This window comes from Petromyzon marinus, chromosome 61, assembly GCF_048934315.1.
Source record: "Petromyzon marinus isolate PM22_M1 ecotype Great Lakes invasive population chromosome 61, UKy_Petmar_22M1.pri1.0, whole genome shotgun sequence".
NCBI lineage: Eukaryota > Metazoa > Chordata > Hyperoartia > Petromyzontiformes > Petromyzontidae > Petromyzon > Petromyzon marinus.
In genome coordinates this window covers 9,377,986-9,397,637 of record NC_133727.1, presented here as the reverse complement: position 1 = coordinate 9,397,637, position 19,652 = coordinate 9,377,986, and the positions used below count along the sequence as shown (strand labels likewise).

The following is a 19,652-nucleotide window of genomic DNA, read 5'->3' as shown; positions in this document are numbered from 1 at the left end:
TATTATTTTATTGTTTCCCTTCTACGTGACTTTACCGAAAGAACCAAGAATATGAATCCCTGCAGTCACGAAAGCTTTAAATAAAAATTTACAGTCGACCTGTCGTGTGTGGTGAGATAAAGTGTGGGTAATCCCATCTCTTACAGCGTGAAATAATTTGTCAAAATACGCTATAAAACAGTGGTTCTTAACCTTTCCTGCAGCCTTGCACCAATTTGATTCTCAATTGTAACAAAAATGTAGTGTTAATAAATATATAGGTTTGATTTAAAAAAGTAATTCTACTCACGTGCCTGGGCTTAATTTGTGTTTCGATGATTTACCTTCTAAAAAAATCTGGCCATGTCTCACACCCCAGGTTAAGAACCACTGCTCTAGAGGATGATCTCTGCCGCACCCCCCTTCGACCAGCAGTGGCGTGAGCGGGCAACTGCAGGGCTGTGCCTTTGTTTATAGAGGTGCATATGGAGATACTCCTGAGAGATAGAGACAGTCATGAAGGATAAGAGAGAGAGAGGCTACTGTGGAGGTCGGCATGGCATGGTTCATTTAACACATGTGACGCGTAACATGCCTTAGCTTTAGTCCGTGTCAATGATGTAGTGTCTTTACATTCTATAAAACTCATTATTTGGCCATGCTGCTGCGTTGGCAGTGGTGCACAAGCACACAACTAAAACTTAACACGTCCGACAAACACAGTGGTCTTAAAAGTTAAACATATTATAGGCAATGGCCCTTCCACACTGCAAATAATCATAATTTCAACTTGTAAAACCAGCCCACAGAATATTCGACCACTCTCGTAGAGACAGAATTAGTCGAGAGCTGCGAGGAGGTTGCACTACCATAACAAGCCGAAAGGCAGCTACGCGATAAGTTGGTGCCAGCAATTTCCCAAGCTCTGCGGTCCTCCATATAGTAAGGTGTTATTGGCAAATTAATGGATGTTTACATGTGGGAGGAAACCCGAGGCCAGAGGTGTGTGCTGTAAAGAAGGGCCATTACCCAAAACGTTGCCTAGCTGTCGGACCATTGCCAGAAACATCACATATATTTTTCATTTTAAGGCTACATGCAGTGTTATTGGCACTGAACGTGTAAAGTTTTTTTTACTTGCGATAGCATCCGACAGTGTGATCCATATCTACAGCCAAAGTTTAGAAACAATGTTTTACTTATGTAGAGGAGAGAAATACGCGGTGCACACAGTTAAGCGGGTGCAACTGAGGGCAAACAGGTGTGCACGTTGCAACATGAGGTTTGCACCGACAAACCGACAGTAATTAAGGGAAGAAGCGGGTGCAACTGAGGTCGAACAGATATGTGCGTTGCAACATGAGGTTTGCACAGACAAACCGCTGGTAATTAAGGGGAGAATCGGGTGCAACCGAGGTCGAACAGGTGGGTACGCTGTTACCGGAGGTTGGCGCCTAGGAGATGGGAGATGGGGGGTGATTTTAAGGGCTTAATGGGACAACTGGCGCCGGCCTGGCGGCAGCTTGAAGAGAAACACGTGAGGACTCGGAATGAGGGGAGCTATATAAGGGGAGTGTGCGTAAGCGGAGGGGAGTTGTTGCCGGGGAACCAAGAGTGAAGACATCTCGCCGCTGACGCTCTAGCCGTCAACGGGACCTCAACCCTGACGCCGTCACCGGGCAGGTGTTGGCTGAACCCTCCGCCCGGGACAGACGGGTGAGCGGCTCTGAGGGAGCGTAGGTGAGGGCAGCAGTGGAGATGCAGAGTTGCTGAGTGCGAAGCTGCTGTGTGCAGAGTCGCTGAGTGCGAAGACGCTGTGTGCGAAGTCGCTGAGTGTGGAGTCACTGAGTGCGAAGTCACTGTGTGCAGAGTCGCTGTGTGCAGAGTCACTGAGTGCGAAATCGCTAAGTGCAGAGTCGCTGAGTGCGGAGCTGCTGTGTGCGGAGTCGCTGAGAGCAGAGCTGCTGAGTGCAGGATAAGTGAGGTGCAGAATAGATAAGAGCGGGGAGAAGTTAAGTATATGTGACCATAAAGATAGTTATAGGAGTGCCTATAACTGGCGCAAGAACAGGTGAAATAAAGTGTAAGCAGGTGACTTGTTACAACGTGTCGGTGTGAGTAATTTTTGAAGACACTACACTTAGATCAAACAGGGATTCTACCTCCAAGTCGCACGGTTGACTACATACGGTGCGAAAAAAGTAAAAGGTACATACATTAAGAGCTTGTAATTTAGTAGAAAAATATGTAAGGCTTGGTAGATGTTGACGATAGCGTGTTTCTTTTTTTGTTGACATTGCGTAAAGAGTAAAATGTCACAACTGTTATCGTTGACCACATCTGCATTGCGCGTGCAACTACAAGGCAGTAAACACATGGACAGACAAAAAACAAACACGTGTGTATAGTTTTACTGGAGAGTTTGGGTACAGCCGTGATACACAAAGAGATCACTTTGATCATGGACTGAACTCCACCACCACCTGCCCGACAACTGACGGCGGGATGCTACAGATCAACAGCACTGGAGGCGTGGGTCGATCATTATTTAATGTAACCACAATTATGTTACATTGCCTCACTGATATTTATGAAGAGACGCAGAGATTCCAAGACCACAGAAAAACGAGACATAGGGTTGTTTGGGGGTGCGGCCAGTGTAAAGCATGTCCACGTTACCATGTCCGAGGATGAGAGCGGAATTACATTGAGGACAGAAAGATGAACATGTGGATTGGAGAACACACGCAGACTAATGACATACAGGTACAGCAATTCGAAGTGAGGACGAGTGAGTGGGCTTAGGCATGGCACGTCACGGCGAAAAGGGGTGATGGCAAGCAGTAAGGAATAAGAATTATGTGGTATCACTGGTGGCAAGATGTTAACTACCTCGCCTGGTATACAGGAGGTTGTGGGTTAGATCACGTCTGTTGTATATTCGGAGTTTGCGTCTCCCTCTCCCCGTGGTCGCATGGATTTTTTCCGGATCCTCCGGTTTTTCCCTCCACATTCATAAACATGCGTTTAGAGTATTTGGCTGCTATTAATTTATACGTGACAAGGCACTTCGTTAAGCTATCATTTGTGGCCTGGTCGCTTCTGAAAAATAACCAAATATCTAAGTAGGCTTTACCTGGTAAGATATATATAGTTCAGTTTGATTTGAAGATTTGTTTAAGTTATTTGTTTACCTTTCCAAAACGTTGCACTCTTATCGTGTTTTTGTTGTAACGTTCTGACCTGCCCCAACTGGACATCTGTGAAAAAGCGCTTTATAGCTCATCCGATTCATCCAGTAGAAATATTCTGATTCTGAGAGCTTGTCGCATAATTTGCTGTGAGTTTCTCCAAGATGCACGGTAAGATTTCCCCCCTCACTCGCATGAGTCAAAATTGAGGCTGAGCAGTGCTGTAAGGCTTTTTAAACACTGACAATGAAATCATCGCTGGTGTTCATGACCCCTTGTTGGCCGCACTCGGTCGATTACCCTTGGCCTAAACAATTTAGCCTTGGAGGTGAAGTGGAATTCTCTCATATCCGTGAGTGACGCAGTGCAGAGGCTTACCTTGCCGCCGGGCAATTATCTCCTGTTTCGCAATTGGCGACACAATATTCCGAAATGCAAACAAATACCGGTGCAGTAATATCCAATCTCACCTTTATTATTATCCAACTAGCTGTACTACCCGGCTTCGCCCGGGACTTGGATTCACCACGCCCGCCGCCTTTGTCTCCCCAGTGGCGATGTTCACACAGCAGAGCAGTTACTCGTTTGATGCTGAGTCGACCTAGGGGAGGCCCAGGACCAGTAAAAATAATCGTCACCGGTGGTGGCCGTAAGCGGGAATCGAACTCGGGTTGCCGGTTTCGTAGCGCAGCGCGCTAACCGCTACTCTACAATGCGTTACGCTTCCATGTGCGTGGGTCACATGACAGATTTGACGTCACAGCTCACTTGCCGTGCAAAAAATATATACATTATTGAGCTCCCCCCCCCCAAAAAAAACAAAAGTGTATTTTTATAATTTGTGCATGGTGTACAGTCTGGAAAGTACCCACATGGCAAATTTCAAGTTTGTTGCATGTCGGGAAGTACGCTAAACATTTTGAACAGACACATAATCACAACTTTGCCTTTTATATATATGGAGATCTCGCCTTAATATCCAATCTCACCTTTATTATCCAATCTCATCTTAATAGCCAATCTGACCTTAATATCCAATCTCACCTGAATATCCAATCTCACCTTTATTTTCCAATCTCATCTTATTATCCTATCTCACCTTAATATCCTATCTCACCTTAATATCCAATCTCACCTTTATTTTCTGAATGTCACCAATATTATCCAAATTCACCTTTATTTCTCAGCACTTCGCGCCCCCCCCCACCCACAATGATGTCCTCTTCTTCTTCACTCCCCCCAATGTGTGCAGATACTACTGACTATTGTATGTAGGGTGTGTAGGCAAACATTCCTACAAAATAAAACAAATTGGGGGGGGGGGGGTTGACAATTTAATTAAACCTGTTGGATCAACTTTTTACCCCCACATCTGGGAGTGGGTCACTTTCTATAACTTGTTGATTCAGGCCTTCTGAAAGGCTCTTGTAATTTAGTTGACGGCCAAATGGAACGCCCGGGATTTTTATTATTACACGCTTTTTATTTAACTCACTGTCTGTTGTTGACGTATCCTCAAATCTTGTAACTCAATTTTAACCCACTTCCCAATGTGGTATCGACTGCAAACTTGGTATACGTTTGTCATACTGATGACAATACTATATTATATCATAAAAACTATATATTTTAAAACCATTTTTTAAATGTTATGTTTCGCCTTGGGTCTAATTGTCCACGCTCAACTCACGTTGGCTGTGAATCACCACGGCCCCTTACGCTGTGGCAAGCTTCGGGGCCACTTCCTAGAGTTGTGGAGTTCTGCTTTTACTCGTACGGTACATTTCATTAAAGCGTGTTTTAAAAAAAAAATGTTTTAAATATAGCTTATATAATCGATGGATACTCACGGTGCTGCTGCTGTGTTGGCAGCGGTGCACAAATAACAATTACTAATAAACACGCGCGTCAATACCACTGGCGTTTACATGAAAAAGTACATAATAGGTAACGTTTTGAGCAATGGCCATTCTGCACAGCACAGTGTAAGCCGTGTAACAATGGGGAATTCATTCATTTGTCATCTTAACAAGATAGCCCACACATTATTTTTTTCATAATAAACTTGACAGGAATATTTTAATGAAAATTCACTTACCAGCAGTGATTGTTAGACTTCTCAAGCTTTTTCTTGAAGTTTTGTTGTTGCCAAATGACCTAAAGTTGCATTTGTTGATTTTCTAGTTATACCGTACGACACAAAATATATATAATACAATCTCAGTGTGTCGAGAGAGTATTTCAAATTAGAGAGAAAAAAACGAAATCTGTTGTTTTCTTAATTTGAAACTCCAGTGGGGATGTGGACTGTCTGTCTCCGTTTCCGCTCAGTTTAAACAATACTTCAAATTGTGCACTCCATGCTAAGATCCCAACGCGCAATGCATGAAAAGCAGAAAAAAACAGGAGCAACCGACCAAAAACTAAAGACGGAAGGCCACTTAAAAAAGATGGGTTTTCAAAGCAGACTTGAATATATCTGCCTTTGACCACCCCACCAGTGCCACCTTTATAAGCACTCTCACGTTGCACACCACCCCCCCCCCTTTGCTTGCGTGAAGGAATGTTCCCAAGTGAATAGCACGTAGCCAGAGAGTGTACGGGGGGGGGTGGTGCACATTTATGGGAGGGCATTAATGCGCACACAGGGACACACACACACGCCCTAATGCACACACCCCCACAAGCTGAGCCAATGGGCAATGTTACATGTCACACAAAGACAAAGATTGCCCGTATAGCCTTCAAGAGACTGTTGGGGGGTGGTTGGCAAGTGCTGTTAGCGTGCAACTATGGAGGCCCCCTGGCACGGCACACGAGGTGGTCTTGGGTGGTGAACACCACGCCCGGCCGCCTTTGTCTCCCCCAGTGCTGATGTTTATTCTGCCAGATACTATTTGTTTTATGGCTGAGTCAACCGAGGGGATGGCCAGAACCGACTCATATGTTCGTCATTGTTATTTGGTGGTGGAGAGTGAACCGAACTCGAGTCGCTGGGTTAGTAGTGCAGTGGGCCAACCGCTACAATAACCGCCCTTTACCACGAAGTGGTGGTGACGTCACCACGGCTCGTGTGCCAGGCTAGGTGCACTTTAAGGCCACGCGAAGTGTCGAAGGCCCGCTGGCAGGAGGTCACGGAACAGACCCAGGTGTCATTGGTTGACTGAGATGACTGGTCGATGCATCAAACTTACACTACCCCTCTGCACAAATGCACATGCAAAGATTACCCGTGTAGCCTAAACAGACTGCTGAGGCAAGTGTTGTTAGCAGTAACACATGAAGGCCGAGGGGGATGAGTGGCCACCACCACGCCCAGCTGCCTATGTCTCCCTCGTGTTGATGTTTACACACCGCACCAGGTACATATCTCATTTGAGGCTGAATCGACCTAGGGGATGCCCAGGACCGGTTGAGATCATCGCCACTGATGGTGGCCCACACAAATAGACACGCAAACACACACACAACTGCCCATTCCTGGCCACGGACAAATTGTGTGTGGCGCATTCCTACCGGAGTGGCTGAGGGCATGTGGAGGAGAACGGTTAGAGGATACAGCACTGCGTTAGTTGCCAAGGGATTGTTTTTTTTAAAATTTTCTTTTTAGGTTTTTTTTATCCCAACACAGATTAAGAGGTCTCAGCCACAAATAACTTAACAGACCACTTAGCCTTATCCCCCCCCACCACCACCGCATCCGTCCCCGCCCCTCCCATCCCAGCAATCGCGTGCCCATTACAAACGATCTCAAAACATCCACTGCTCTCCCTATTGGGTGTGAGTGAGAGGGATGACCCACGCGCTCAACCTTCAATGCAAATTCAACCCCGACTATGATGATGATGAAGCTTGGAAAGCTGAATGGAGTTCACAAATCACAAACGCCTTCTCGTGAAAGACCCGACGACGCAGAATATATATTAAACCCATGCTCCATAATACAGGTTTTTTTTGGGGTTAGATCGCGTAAGGGGCCGTCCATAAATGACGTCACGCACCTGGTGGGGGGGGGGGGGGGTCAGACATTTGTGACGATGTGTGACGAGGGGGGGGGGCGTATGAGAAATGTGACGTCATATCAAAATGCACAACTTTAAATATAGACAACACGTTCTACTTAATTAGACTTTTTAATACATGTTTTCTCCGACAACATCAGAGTGCAGCGCCACATTAAATACGCACTACAATGACAATAGTTTAAAGCGATTTGAAGCATTTTTTTTTGGGGGGGGGGGCAGAGCTTTGTGACGTCATATTTGAGGGGGGTCTGACTTTTTGTGACGCCGTGTGACGAGGGGGGGGGGTCAAAAATCGTCCAAAATTGCGAGACGTCATTCATGGACGGCCCCTAAATTACCCAAAACATTTATTATGGATGATATTGGTCGCGAAAATCTATGTATTCAACTAAACCCATGCTTGACTTAAAGCTTTCGTGACTGCAGGAATTCATATTCTTGGGTCTTTCGGTAAAGTCATGTAGATAGTTTCAAAGAAATTTCAATTTCAACCGAGAAGATGGGTATAAACTGAGCAATCATTGGAATGACGTTATTAACCAGTTTATTTCATAATTGGCTGTGATGTTTCCATCCTACCTTACGATGTTAGTAGTTATTTTCGACTCTCTGGTTTTACATTAACAGGTTAAATGTCTCACACTAACACAGCCACCGTAGCTTGTGTCCTCGATGTGGCGGTGGCTCTGCGATCTTACATTGACATGCTAATCTCTCACAATACAATGGCCACCTCCGCCCCTTCGTCCTCGTGGAGGTAGCTCTCCGACCTTACATTGACATGCAAATTTCTCACTTTAACATCACTAGCCCCACCCACTGCGTTTATGATCCTTTAAAATAGCCTGCCTCAGCAACTTTTCCACTTTTTTCTCCTGATGACGATTGCTTGTGTTGCGATCGAAACGTCGTAGTTTTTTGTTATTTTTGTTATTTTCTTTGAACCTATCTATGTGACTTTACCGAAAGACCCAAGAATATAAACCCATGCTATTTTTATTTTACCAGGTAAGGCCCACTGAGCTATTATAGGTTTTTTTCAGAAGCGACCTTGATCACAAATGATAGCTCAACGAAGTGGCTCATTATGTGGAAATTTATAGCAGGCAAATACTCTCAACGCACGTTTTTAAATGTGGTGGGGAAAACCGGAGGACCCGGAGAAAAATCCACGCGACCACGGGGAGAAAGAACATGCGACCTCCGAATATACAGACGTCGGGGTTGGGATCGAACCCACGACCTCCTGTACACCAGGCGAGGCAGTTAACATCTCGCCACTGCGGCACCCCTCCCTGGCTTCCATCTCGCTGCCGTGCATCTTTTGGACAGCAACCCCTAAACCGCGTCCACTGCACAAATCATGGCAGCAGCAGATGATGCGGATACTCGATGGTGATGATGATGATACACAAGTGGAGATTTTTTTAAAATCTCCGACAGTGTGCGCCAACCCAAAACAGAACCATGGAGCTTGTAACGTGGACTCAAAGCCTGATTCATAAACACTCCGCTACTCCTGATGCTATCACCTGGCTCATCCACTCCAGTGTAAAATCACAGCTGTTGTCCTACAACAACATCAGCCAGAATCAGAATCATTATTTGTCCTGGACGAATCCAATGAGATATGAAGCTCTTTTTCACAGATGTCCAATTTGGAGCCAGAGAGGGGTGGTGCTCAACCAGGTGAAAATTCACGAAACCAGGATAACCTCACTTGCAAGAGTGCCTTGGGTCACTCGTCTGCCAGTAGAGGGCGATAATTGCTATCCCAATTGAATAATTTGCAGCGTCATTTTCGACTTTGGCAAATTTGGACCATGACTCCGGCACATGATGGCCTACTCTCGTGAATGACGTCAGGGGATCTTTAACGTCCACGTGTGAGTGAAGCAGGCGGTGCGTAGTGTTGTTACGATTAATGCGCACAGTGGTAATAATCAGGATGGTCGCTGGATTCGAACTGGGAACTTCTGCAGCGAGCGGCGAATGCATTACCGCTGGGCCGCGTCACCGCTCGTCATCCACTATTGTATGCTAAGCATGAAGGTTTTTGTAGCCGGTGGTTACGATTCAAAGTTGATTTTGGCTTGGGCCATGCGATTCTCTCACAGAACCTGTCGTTGAAACCCCTCCACCACCCGATGTTGCTTCACGGCCTCTGCTGCCCACAACGTGACCCTGCAGCAAGCCGATAGCGCCTCTTCTATGCATGGCATTGGTGGTCACCCATCCAAGAACTGTCCAAGCTCAACCCAAACCTAGCTTGGGTGCATCATCCCGCTGGGACCATTGGGCATGGAATGCAATCACTAAGCTAGGCAGATGGAAGGCGGTATCTGAAGCTGACTTATAAATACGTGCTGTGCTTCGGAGCCAAACTGTTGAGTGGATGACATTGGACGCTCGGCACTATAATCAACCACACCTCCTCGATTCATACAACGCCAGCCAGCCACAATCCCAGGCCCCATCCATTAATGCCACCCCCCCCCCCCCCAAAGTATTCCCGACGAGTGATGTATCTCACTGACCTACATGTGCTGCAGAGGCAAACCATTATATATGTTATATAACCGTCGGTCGATTGCGAGCACGGATTGAAACAGGAATGCACGCTCCATGTTGCCAATGTCGATTGAGGTTGAGAGGGGCTTGCAATGCTTAGTGGACTGCTCTATGAACCTGTGTCAGTCCTGTTATTACCGCAAAAGTACCGCGTACCGCAAGTTACCACAAAGTATGACAAAAGGCCCCCCCACCTCACAGCCGTCCCCCATCGCCCACCCTAACCTAGCCCCCCCTCCAACTATGTCACCTGTGGGCCTGGCTCACAGCGTAATCTGATTGGCTGCAGAACACACGCCAGCCAGCGGGAGGAGGGGGCGAAGGGAAATGTAACTAAACACCTGAGGGTCCACCATCGTGCATCTGACCTAGACCGTATGCGGGAGTTGCTATGGGCGCAGTGGCGTAGCTATCAGTTGCGCAGGCGGTGCAACTGCACCAGGACCCACGACCACAGGGGTCCAGGCGTCAGGCTATAAAAAGGTGGGGGGGGATTAGATAGGGTTTGGGGTGGGGCCCCCTGTCCAATTCATTCAATTGTATAGGGGGCCCCATTACATTCCTGTCGCTGTCCCCAATACCAACCATGTTGTACCTCAGAGCACCGATGAAGGCCGGCAAGGCACGCGGAGGTCACGCGACCGGCACCGTGGTCGACAAGCTCACGGCGCATGTCAGCACTTGTTTGACACGCTGGCCTAAAAAAATGCTTTTAAGGTTCAATGCAGCAAGCTCCATGGAAGACTGCGGCCGCCTCTGTTTACTCGGCGGCGAATGTTGATGATGGATACCTTAAACCGCGGGGAGGGTCGACGTGGTAAAACATCCAGGGATCACTGTGGGTCATCATGTACAACTGAGGCTTGGCAGTGCAGGTTTATGAGCCAGGACCAAGTGGGATTTAGTGATTGTGCTGCTGCTGCTGCTGCGTGTGGCTCGCCGATGTGCTCTTTCGAGGTTGTGCTGCTGTGTGCTGCTTGGCATCCGACGTTTCGCTCCACGTTCTAGTATCCTCTTTAGAAAATCCATTCGGTTCCTGAAGAAAATGTGAAACTTTTAATGGCATGCTAAATCAAGTAAGACGCAATAATTTTAAACATTAGAAAATTAAATACACGAGGCACAGGAGTGCAATTGTGGCCATGCAACCCAAACTATGAACCGTATTGTAAACTCATTTAAGTCTGCGCTCCTTCACTGGAAGGGAAACAGCAAAACTACACGAATTATCTCTGCTGAAGCCCTCTCATCATGGCCAGCAGACCTCGACACTGGCATTGAGCTCCTAAACACATTGCTGCTGCCATCATGCTGCGCAAGAATAGGCTTAATAATTCTTCTTTATGCACATTGCTACGTTACTTTTCATGATTTCCATTAGCACTACATCGTCTTGCTCTCATTCAGCTCTTTATTTTATCGTCTTGAGCCTGCTCCACCATGAATACATACACTCTAGTTTTACATACTCTGTTGTATTTTCCACTGTGTCCCTATAAAGTATGGCCTATACAGATTTTTGAGGCAAATACTATTAGTGAGCACCTGTTCGGGCCACTACGGCACACAAAGTCGTGGTGGCTAGCCATGCATCCGTGCCGTCTTTGTATCTCCAGTGCTCATGCTTACATACCACAGCATGTACTCATTTAATGCCGAGTTAACGCAGAAAATAACCCCAGTGCCAGTTCAGATAATACTTACCACTGACGTTCGCCACGTCCTGTAATAAAATCCAGGTCGCCGGGTTCGTAGCGTGGAGCGCTAATCTAGTCAACCACTGCCCATGTATGCAGACACATGGACACACATGGATACATGCACGAACTCTGGAAACCAACAGATCGTTGCCAATGCACTGAGATGTGTGACCCCTACATTGAGTCACAGCGTTAATAGGACTGGCACACACATGCTCAGCGACGAACTGATATCCATTCCCTCCGCAACAGTAACAGTATAAAAAGGAACTGGCGGCCGACCGAATCCGAGTACATTTTCTGATGAGCTGCGCAGAATTACACATTCCCGTTAATTTTGGAGCACACTGCCACCCCTGTCTGGTGCTGGGGCAAATGAGATGGCCAGTTATAAAGAAAAATAAGTAATATTTAAAAACACTTTTTTTAAAATACGCTTTTATGAAATGTACTAGTAATGGCAGAACTCCACGACTCCAAGAAGTGGCCCCGAAACTTGCCATAACGTAAGGGACCGTGGGCTATTAGACCCAAGCCGAAACATAACATATAAAAAAGAATGTTTAAAAATATAGATTTCTTATAATTTATGATATAATATAGTATTGTCATCAGTATGACATAAGTATAGACGATACCACATTGGGAAGTGGGTTAAAATTTAGTTACAAGATTTGAGGATACAATAGAGTGAGTTAAAAGAAAGCGTGTAATAATAATAATTTTAAAAACCCCACGTTTGGTGGCCAATAATAGTGGCGGTCTTTGTCACGGCCAACATTTCAGCCTTGTTTTCCACTCGGTCCGCCACGGAGATAAGTGTACGCTTTAGAGGTGATGTTAACGAAGAGACTCTGTTCTCCATAATAGAGGTTTTTGGGTTAGATCGCGTAAATATGGATAATATTTGGTCGCAAAAGCCTACGTGTTAAACAGACTCCGTTCTCCATTTGTTGCCTAAAGGCCTCTGCAATGTTGCACTGACAGCCGAGAGAACGAAACTAATCTAACTGTTAACGCGTTGGAGAAAATACTAAATGCATTCGCACTGACCTGCACATGGTGAAGTATGGTTATACGCCCCCCCCCCCCCCATGCCTGACATGGCGTGAGTTCTACTGGCAAATTGCTGTAAATGATCCCAAAGAAGCATACGATAGCATTGTGAAAAACGTATTAGTTAAAATGCAGAGTTAATGGGAAACAGAAACCCTATCACGATAATCTAGCTCACATGGTGGAAATTAATATCGTGACGTCATATCGCTTCGACCCTGCTCATTATCAGAGCAGATCAATGGGCCGAGGAGCCCTCTCTTGTGTTGTTGTTGTGTTGCTGTCTTGCCCAAGCTTGCATTTAGTAATCATAAGGTTTGTCCCCTTTTTTCTGGCAACAAAACTGAAACCTTTTTACAAGGAATCATGTGTGCATTAACCACAATACTTGTGGTCAAAATGCAAGAAAAAACACACTCTGATAATATATGTGGCATTGTCCTTGAAACTGATTGGTCCACACCAGATACGGCTTTCTTTTGAGCCTCGTCTTACCCCGAGCCCTCATTAAAAATCCGTAGCTTCGATGTTTTCAAGCAGCTTCACCTTCCTGGCTCCCCCGCCCCCCATCCTGCGCCCGTCCTCCCTGGCCCCTCCTCTTACCCTATATAACAATCTCTCATCACAAATAGCTCTCTCTACAGTTATTTTGCCGTGCCTTTTTTTACACCTGATGAAGGAAGCTTGTGTTGCCTCCGAAACGTCGTGATTTAATTTAGTTGTTTTAATTTACTTTATTTTATTGATTGTTTTACCTACGTGACTTTACCGAAAAAAACAAAGAGTATGAATCCTTGCAGTCACGAAAGCTTCAAATCTAGAACTTTGAAAGCCGTCTCTGGTGTGGACCAATCAGTTTCAAGGACAATGCATATATTAGAGTGTGTTTTTGTTTGCATTTTGACCACAAATATTGTGGTTAATGCACACATGATTCCTCGTAAAAAGGTTTCAGTTTTGTTGCCAGAAATAAAAAGGGGAAAACCCCTATTATATTTTGGTACTGGCAAAGGAGGTCTAATGATGTACTTGCATTTAGTGTTGACAAATCGGCAGGAATAGATGTGCTTGTGCAATTTGTACTTCAAAACTTAGATTTATTTATTTGCAGCCACCTGCTTACCTTTTCTCTATTTTGTACTCATATCACCGTATTCCTCCAGTTTGAATAAATATTCTGACTCTCTCGGGGCACCAACGTTTCAGGTTCAAGACCCGGGTATTCTGCTTCACGTGGCTGATATAATTTACATTGAGATGGTTGAGCAAGATGATTGCGTCAGTCGTAGCGGAGTGCTGAATCGTTGCAACGATGCCTTCACCATGTTTGTGAGTCCGGCATCGAGTCGCTTATGGTTGTTACTGTTTGACTTGCATCCCACTGGGATTGTTGCACACAGCATTGATATACAGTGAGGGAAAAAAGTATTTGATCCCCTGCTGATTTTGTACGTTTGCCCACTGACAAAGAAATGATCAGTCTATAATTTTAATGATAGGTTTATTTGAACAGTGAGATAATAACAACAACAACAAAAATCCAGAAAAACGCATGTCAAAAATGTTATAAATTGATTTGCATTTTAATGAGAGAAATAAGTATTTGACCCCCTCTCAATCAGATTTCTGGCTCCCAGGTGTCTTTTATACAGGTAACGAGCTGAGATTAGGAGCACATTCTTAAAGGGAGTGCTCCTAATATCAGCTTGTTACCTGTATAAAAGACACCTGTTCACAGAAGGAATCAATCAATCCGATTCCAAACTCTCCACCATGGCCAAGACCAAAGAGCTCTGCAAGGATGTCAGGGACAAGATTGTAGACCTACACAAGGCTAGAATGGGCTACAAGACCATTGCCAAGCAGCTTGGTGAGGTGACATTTGGTGCGATTATTCACAAATGGAAGAAACACAAAATAACTGTCAATCTCCCTCGGCCTGGGGCTCCATGCAAGATCTCACCTCGTGGAGTTGCAATGATCATGAAAACGGTGAGGAATCAGCCCATAACTATACGGGAGGATCTTGTCAATGATCTCAAGGCAGCTGGGACCATAGTCACCAAGAAAACAATTGGTAACACACTACGCCGTGAAGGACTGAAATCCTGCAGCGCCCGCAAGGTCCCCCTGCTCAAGAAAGCACATATACATGCCCATCTGAAGTTTGCCAATGAACATCTGAATGATTCAGAGGACAACTGGGTGAAAATGTTGTGGTCAGATGAGACCAAAATGGAGCTCTTTGGCATCAACTCTACTCGCCATGTTTGGAGGAGGAGGAATGCTGCCTATGACGCCAAGAACACCATTCCCACCGTCAAACATGGAGGTGGAAACATTATGCTTTGGGGGTGTTTTCTGCTATGGAGACAGGACAACTTCACCGCATCAAAGAGACGATGGACGGGGCCATGTACCGTCAAATCTTGGATGAGAACCTTCCCTCAGCCAGGGCATTGAAAATGGGTCGTGGATGGATTCCAGCATGACAATGACCCAAAACACACGGCCAAGGCAACAAAGGAGTAGCTCAAGAAGAAGCACATTAAGGTCCTGGAGTGGCCTAGCCAGTCTCCAGACCTTAATCCCATAGAAAATCTGTGGAGGGAGCTGAAGGTTCGAGTTGCCAAACGTCAGCCTCGAAACCTGAATGACTTGGAGAAGATCTGCAAAGAGGAGTGGGACAAAATCCCTCCTGAGATGTGTGCAAACCTGGTGGCCAACTACAAGAAACGTCTGACCTCTGTGATTGCCAACAAGGGTTTTGCCACCAAGAACTAAGGCATGTTTTGCAGAGGGGTCAAATACTTATTTCCCTCATTAAAATGCAAATCAATTTATAAGTTTTGACATGCTTTTTTTTTATTTTTGTTGTTGTTATTCTGTCTCTCACTGTTCAAATAAACCTACCATTCAAATTATAGACTGATCATTTCTTTGTCAGTGGGCAAACGTACAAAATCAGAAGGGGATCAAATACTTCTTTCCCTCACTGTACGGTGCTTTTTCTGGAAGATTTTGCTGTTTTTTCCTGGATTTTTCTGTTGCGCGTAGTCACTTTAAGATGTTTCTTGTTCACGTTTTGTTTGTTGTGGTTGCACCCGATTCACGAGCCGAATGGCTCACAGGACTATACCAAATAAATGAACTGAACTGAACGTTGCACGGTTCCATGCTGAACGGCGACCACAGTCGTCGCACGCTTATTGTTTTCAATATTCCATTTGAGCATCAAGTATCCGCATCATCAGCTGCTGCTGCCATGGATTGTGCTTCTGGATGTGGGTTTAGTCAGGGGTAATGGTCCATGAGCTTCAGGGTAGAGATCGAAGCCAGGGCTCTTCTGCGTAGTCGGGTCGATCACGAGGAGGAGTTTGTGGCTTGTTGTAAACTCCATTGAGCGCGCGGGTCCTCTCTCGCACCCATAGGGATTGGATGTTTTCAGATCGTTTGTAATGGGCACGCTATTGATGGGGGGAGGGGTGCAGTTGATAAGGTTAAGTGGTCTCTAGGTTATTTGTGGCAGAGTCCTCTTAATCTTAGTAACATTCAAAACAACATTTTTATTTATTATAACATTGATTTTATTCAAGTAACGGTTTGCAAATGAGCTTTATTGTAACACCGTCGAATCATTTCCCAAGGCAATTGTCTTGCGACTTCGCATATTGATGTATCCACCTGAGCTTTCGACCTTGGGCTTGTTGTTGTTGATGTTTTAAACGTGGATCTAAATCTCACGAACTCGCTGATGGGCCCCTCTTTCACGCTGTGGCCTCTCACTCTTCCCATTGCAGAACTCCCCACCCACAACGACCTCTCATTGAATGTCAGCGTAGAATATCGGGCCTATTTACATCACGGCCAACCCACACGGTTTACCTCGTAGTCTTGCACAGGGAAATTGAGTTTTGAGGTTCATGCGGCGTACAGCCGTTTCAATATGGGCAAAACAATATATTTTGTTTGTGTTTCTCCCTTTTGTTGGGACTTTGTAGGATGCACGGTGAGATGCATGAGTGCACGGGGTGACCAGTAGGGTCTGAATTGGTCTGTAATAAAAGGGTAGGGCACTGATAATGGGGTTGACAGGTATGTAACGGCCATGAGACCTAAGAGCTGAAGCCAAACGGTGGTGACGATCTCATTTTGTTTGTCAGTAACAAAAACATTTGAAGTTAGTATTCACTGTTGGAGTTATGCGAAACGATCCCATTGAACGCAATGTACCAATTATTGTCATGTAATTTCTGTAGGTATCCCAACCAGAACGTGTAATCTGTGGACATGACTGAAAGCTCCATAATACAGTATTTTGGGGTTAGATCTAGTAAATATATAAATGTGTCGTTAAACCCGCCATCACCCGACACAGCCAATTAGAAAGGTTTGTCACATAAACAGAACGTGCCCATTCGTTACGAGTACAGCACACCGGTGTATTGGAGAGCAAAGCCACAACATTTACAATCTGAGTACGACGTTGCATGCCTGAAAGATGAGGGAAACCGTTTTTGTATTCTATTAGTCGTTAATAATTAACAACTAAAAATAGTAAACCCATTTAATGGTTGTAAGTTAAGTAATTATTTAAATAATTACAGTCAGCCGATTCTGCCATTGGCCATTCACCTCTGATGTACCCTATCACGCTTCGTGTTATTTTCACGTATTTTATGAATGGAAATGCTTGGAATGTATATACAGGGTGTTTAAAAAAATAATTGACCCAATTTTAAAGCAGTATATTTCACGATGGCAACATGTTACAATTCCACTAAAAGTTACAAACGGTTTAATGAGTTATCAAGTTTTACTAACCATTTTACAAATGCTCTATGTGCCCTCCACCTGCTGTACGGACGACATCGAGACGGTAGTTGAATTCGTCCCAAACGCCTCTCAAAGTGTCTTCTTCCACTGAAGTCACCGCTGCCCTGGTTCCGTTTTTGAGATCATCCAGATTAGTCGCTAATGGTGGCACAAAAACACCACGGGTTTTTTGTGCCACCATGTTCTTTGACATTGGCGGATCAATGCCAAAACGCCGTTGAAACGCATGCTGCACCGCTATTACAGATTCAGTCTTGCTGAACTGCAGAACGCAACACGCCCCTTGTGTTGCGGGGTCACCGTCTTGCGAATGACTGAGGCTAGGGGCTGTTTGTGCACTGGGATAGGCATCTAGCGGAAATCATTTGAAACTCTATGTCCAGCCCTTTTAAGTGGTAAGAGTTTCATTCATGGGCGGTTCGTGGTTGCAGAAATATAGCGATTTCAAATCGGGTACATGCTTTTGAAACACTGTATATTAACGGTGTTAATATTAATATCAGCAGTTAACACTTGCTGGATGGACTACGAGTGTTGTGTACTTTGCATCTACCATCATGATCATCAACAGACATGACAAATCATCATCAGACATGATACATCATCATCAGACAATGATCAATCATTATCAAACAATGATAAATCATCATCAAACAATGATAAATCATCAAACAATGGTGAATCCACTGGTGTGAAGGGACCGATCCCCAAAGCCCAATGCTACAACTTAGGGGTTAATGGAGCGGACAAAAAACTGTTACAAGACAAAAAAAAAACTGTACGACAGAAGTTTGTGGCACTCATTTTGTCGGGGATGATGGGCAGAGAGGATTGAATGGGAAGAGACAATATTGATAGGAAAGCCACACTGTGCTTGTGACTGCTCCCTTTTTGATAGGATCAAATGACTTCTTGGTAATGTGGTCATAAACAGAAATCTACAGTAATATAAATACGGTATGTAAAACTGACCAGGCCCGCACAGAACACCATTACTTTACCAGGTAAGCCCCACTGAGCTATATAGCTCTTTTTCAGAAGCGTCCTGTGCACACATGATAGCTCAACGAATTTGGCTAATCATGTGGCAATTTATAGCAGCCTGCAAAAACTCTAAACGCATGTTTATACATGTGGAGGGAAAAACCGGAGGACCCGGAGAAAAGTCTACGCGACCGCGGGGGAGATATAGAGACACGCAAACTCCAAATATACAGGCGTCAGGATCGGGATCGAACCCACGACCTCCTGTATACCATGCGAGGCAGTTAACATCTCGCCACAGTGATGATGATGAGAAAGAGAGAGACACGCAAACTCCAAATATACAGGCGTCAGGATCGGGATCGAACTAACGACCGCATGTATACCAGGCGAGGCAGTTAACATCTCCTGGCCATGTGGCGCCCTTGAGGGCTGAGGCACAAGGAGTCGCCTCTCTCCGCCGCCTGTGTGTCACATGCCAGGCTGTGAGGCTGTCATGTGGCCTCCGTCATTGGGGGCTCGTTGGAGGCAAACACGGGGGTGTTTCTCTCAGTGGGCCAATCAAGAACCGGCGCAAGGAAGCACGCCTGGTAGGTGTGGCACAGCTGTTCGGTGCTTTGGAACAATTGTCCGTGGAATTTAAGTGGGAAATGTGCCAATAGAATCGAGTGGAAACTGCACGCGGCACACGTCACGTGCACGCGCGCGTGTACGCGTGTTCAATACGCGCCGCACATACAGGGATGTCGCTGACCAAATACGCTTTCGTGCTGCTGTGGTTATCGAATTTTGTCACCTATAAAGTAAGGTTAACACTTTAGCCATAATCTTTCACGACCGATATTATGATTTGTAATTAATTTTTGTTGGGGTTGTATCGTGTAATGTATAACGTGACACAAAATTAAACTGTAACGCTCTCCAACCCGACAGAGCCAACAAAAATCAGGTTGCGAAGTCGTGGGAAAACATTCCAGTGAAAACGGTTACCGTTTGAACAGCAAGCAACATTTGAAAAATTTGTGTACGACGTTTCTCTGGAGATTACATCTGGAATCATCAGGTGCTCACAAAAGCTCAGCTCGCTTTGCAGCATTCCTCGGTCTCCGGTTCGCTGATAAAACCAAAAAAAGCCCATGCCGTGACAATTTAATTTGATTGCCTCTGTTGGGTGGGGGACCGTTATAGCAAAACATTTTTTTTACGTTCACGATTATCTAACCCAAAGAAACTCATTATCAACCATAAGACAATATAGCCATTTTCGGTATTGCACAGCGGCTTGCCAGTAAACATGCCAACGCTGACAT

The 19,652-nt window shown here is 45.3% G+C and overlaps 1 protein-coding gene across 2 annotated transcripts in view; it reads right to left on the bottom strand.

The window, feature by feature from the left end:
• The window catches only part of LOC116955661 (high affinity cationic amino acid transporter 1-like), a 42,930-nt gene extending 37,142 nt beyond the window's left edge, over positions 1 to 5,788 (bottom strand). The window contains exons 1-2 of one of the 2 annotated variants that reach the window (XM_076053526.1): positions 5,269 to 5,788; positions 3,641 to 3,771 (exon numbers count right to left, since the gene is read on the bottom strand). The gene's annotated coding sequence lies outside the window, so the exon portion shown is untranslated. The remainder of the gene's footprint in view (positions 1 to 3,640; positions 3,772 to 5,268) is intronic. The other variant, XM_032976877.2, reaches the window with a different exon arrangement.
• Positions 5,789 to 19,652: the final 13,864 nt, after the last annotated feature.